The sequence below is a fragment of the Coptis chinensis genome, chromosome 9 (genome assembly GCF_015680905.1).
Source record: "Coptis chinensis isolate HL-2020 chromosome 9, ASM1568090v1, whole genome shotgun sequence".
In the NCBI taxonomy this organism is placed as follows: domain Eukaryota; kingdom Viridiplantae; phylum Streptophyta; class Magnoliopsida; order Ranunculales; family Ranunculaceae; genus Coptis; species Coptis chinensis.
The window spans coordinates 67,703,773-67,707,913 of NC_141464.1; positions in this window are offsets into that span (position 1 = coordinate 67,703,773).

The following is a 4,141-nucleotide window of genomic DNA, read 5'->3' on the forward strand; positions in this document are numbered from 1 at the left end:
TGAAGAGTTCTCATTCTCAGTTGGAAGCTTTCTCTTGCAGCTACCCTTAGGCCGACCTTTGGTTTTTGCCTCCTCATGAGGTGGTTCTAGCCATGTACTTTCTGGCACAACAATCTCCATAAGTTTCCTAACCATAACCCTCTACTCTTCTTCAGAAGCCATTTCATACCTTTTCATAAACATATCCATCGAAGGTCTACAATCGGGACCAACACCCACCGACACACTTGGAAAAGTAGATAGAGTTTTCTAAAAGGGATCGATAGCACTCAAAGATATGGAACGTTCTTGCTTTTGAAGTTCAATGATTTCGTGAGCATATGACAATCCATGACTGGTGCACAAATAACACCCACAAATGAACTCAGAGTCCTTAGCAGCACGGCTTACACGGGTATCTAGTTCTTCATAAAGCAAGTCCAAACATTTTCTTGAGACCAGGTTTCTGAGTTCACGAAATAAAAGAATCCGCTGGTGGTGCTAGGTTACAATCAGACTCTTCTCAAACGTACCTCTAATCTCAGTCAACTGGATCTCTAAAATTGGGTGGATCAAGTAAAACATACTTAGAAAATCATGTCTGTTTGTGTTTCCTAGAACACGTTTCACCTGAGCATGAGACCGCCGACTCTATTGGTCGTTGTACTCCCAAAGTGAATGTGTTGATCTGTCCAACAACATAATGATTGATCCTTGTAAAGGCAACCAAGTCTCTCGCAGATAACTAACAAAATTGGAGTACTCAACCCTATAGTGTTTTTCCAAAGCAGCAATTCTACGGTTGAAGATATCCTCAGTCCTCGATTTCACTACAGTGTTCCATGAGAATTGTCTTTTATCTACAAGTTCTGTGGTGGGAAAAAATCATTGCATTTCTGAGGATACACATAGAGATATGTCATATACAGAGATGCTTGTGTGCGTCAGGAAACACAATATCAGCGGCACTCATCAAGGCCAAGTCCCTGTCAGACACGATCACAGATGGCCTTTCTTCACCCAGCAAGCTGTTAAACTGACGTAAAGCCCACTCATAGTCTATCGCTATTTCGGACTGAAGCAACACTTGACAGATCGTGAAAGACTTCCAGGTTGAAGTCACCCCCACAAACTGTACAAAAGGCCACCGATACTTATTGGTTCTGTAGGTGGTGTCTATGATGAAAACTTTTGGAAAAGTCCAAGCCATTTTAACACCGACCGGATGGGCCCATAACAATCCCGTTATCTCATCCGTATTCGTATCCTCTCTCACCTCCTCGAAATAATGGTTTTCTGCTAACAACTCACGCAATCTCTGCATTTGCGAGCGATCGTTCATATCCAATGTCCTCACCTTGTGCCTGGCATTGTAGACTTGACATATGCTAGATAGGTTATCAGGAAACCTATATTTGATGGACTTCAAAACTTATTTAGGCTTAACTTCATTTTGAGTCATCTCTGACAAGAACTCAAATTGTGGAATGGTCAATCGAGTAGCAAATGCATGTCCTTCAAGGGTCTTCGCCAATGGATGGTTGTGAACACCATTAAGAACGGCAATTTTCCAACTATCGACAGTGCCGCGTTGGAAAATACATCTTAACTTAAATGGACATCCACGTTTCTTGGTTCCCATATTTCTCTTATTAGTCTTCTCTACCTTTTTGTGTGAACAATACACGCCCGAACTCTCGCAAGCTAAATCCAGCCTTGGTACTCGGTTCCCGTTAGCATTCTGCGACTTCCCAATTACCACAACCACATTACATTGTTTTCCCCGAGCAGTTGCCCAACCAATTACGTCTTTACGTGTATGAAATACCTAAAGATATGAAAGAAAACAACAATCAATAAACTAATATAATTTCATATAGAAAATAAAAACAAGTGAAAACAATGCCTACTACGTACCTCTTTCGTAGTAAATATTTATGTTGTATCCATTGAAAGCGGTTGAACATCATCCATGTCATTCGAGTTTCCAGAGTTCTCGAAACACATTGAAGGATCCTAAATGAAGAACAGTTGTTAATTGATGTTTGGCTTAAGTACCAAATGCCACAAACACACCGTTTACCACTATTTGTGTCTTTCTATGTTCAAATCCTAAAATGACATGGCCACACCGTTAGAGATTCCAAAAAATAGAACTTCATATTTTTTCAAAGTTCTAATCCCAAATGACTTGGCCACACCGTTTTGACTGAGTCCCAAACGGTGTGGCCACACCGGTCAAGAGGCCAAAAAATAGAACTTCATATTTTTCAAAGTTCAAATCCTAAACGACATGGCCACACCGTTTGGACTGAGTCCCAAACGGTGTGGCTAAGTCGTTTGGGACTTAGTCCAAACGGTGTGGCCACACCAGTCAAGAGGCCAAAAAACAGAACTTCATATTTTTTCAAAGTTCTAATCCCAAACGACTTGTCCACACCGTTTGGACTGAGTCCAAACGGTATGGACAAGTCGTTTGGGACTTAGTCCAAACTGTGTGGCCACACCGGTCAAGAGGCCAAAAAACAGAACTTCATATTTTTCAAAGTTCAAATCCTAAACGACATGGCCACACTGTTTGGACTAAGTCCCAAACGGTGTGGCCAAGTCGTTTGGGACTTAGTCCAAACGGTGTGGCCACACCGGTAAGTTTTTTTAAGTCCAAATAAAAAACGACATGGCCACATCGTTTTGGACTCAGTCCAGACGGTGTGACCAGACCGTTTGGTGTGAAATATAAACGACCTAGCCGGGTCGTTTAAGCCTCGAATTTTCTCTTTCAGTCACATCACTGTACACATGAATAATTACTACATGCATAATTACGTTTAATTTAGATTTACCTTATTCTTATTAAATACATCATCATCCATTCCTCTATTTTCTTCACTTTGAACTTGTTCTACATTTTCTTCTTGAATGGGGTCACTTGGAACTTGTTCTATATTTTCTTCTTGAATGGGGTTATGATGCATTACATTTTCTTCTTCGATCATCTTCATGTTCTAAAATGGGGTTGGGCTCTTCCATTAGTGTTTAGTGTTAGTGTTAGGGTTTAAGGGTTTAAGGTTTTTGATGGTGGAAGAGAAGATAATAGAATAGAAGGGCTGAAAAGGTTGCAACAAGTCAAATTCACGTTGGTTTGGGAGGTGCCCAACACAAAACAACTTTTGGGGCCAATGACACATTTGTAATAATTGTTTTAGTTTTTGGGGTCTGCCCAACACAATATGGGGTCCGGCAGTAACAAACACCTAAAACAATTCTATTCCCCTCTCTTGATGATGGTCATGTGGGACTCACCCAATTTTTTTTTTTTTACTCATTTTCTTTCCGATCACTTATTAGTTATTTACACGTCACACTTAATTGGTTGCAAACAGAGTTCTTTTCCTTCTCTCTCGTGCTCACTCCGCTCTCATTACCATTACAGCACCACCGCCACGCAACCAGCCAACCACTCCCACTTTTCTTTCTATCACAACACCTTACCCTTTCAATATCACTATTAATGGAAAATAACAAAAAAAAAACAAAAACCAACAGAGAGAATCACGATTACTTTCTTTATTTAGTGTTATGATTTGATTAAAAAATGACTTTTACAGGTTTTAGGGGCTTCATACCTGGTACCCAACCATTTTTTTTTTGATGAACCTCATTCATGTAATTTGTTATAGTTGGAACCTAAGGCGCAACACTCTCTTTGGGCCTTAGGCTAGGCGAGGTGCGGCGAACGCCTTATTAAAGTCACTACAACAGAACAGCACTTTTGTGACGGCTGGGAGGTGTCAGAATTAATATTTGTGACGCCTGGGAGGCGTTGGAATTTAGGCGTCTGTGTTGGTGTTAGAATTATTTGTGACGCCAAGGTGCCGTCACAATTTCTAATTCTTGGCCTTTGCGCCACGTCACTAAATATGCATTACTAACTAACGCATGCCCGTCACTAAATATGAATTACTAACGCACATGCGCCGTCACTAAACGTGCATTACTAACGCCTATACGCCGTCACTATTGAACTTACGAATCTCCCCAAAAACTGGCGCTATAATTTGGCGCCAAAACAAATTAACCTCTTCACGATCGTCGGTAATTATAAATTTGCATTTTTTTGTGGCTTCTTGGCCTTTCGGCGTCAAATTATTATATATTTGAA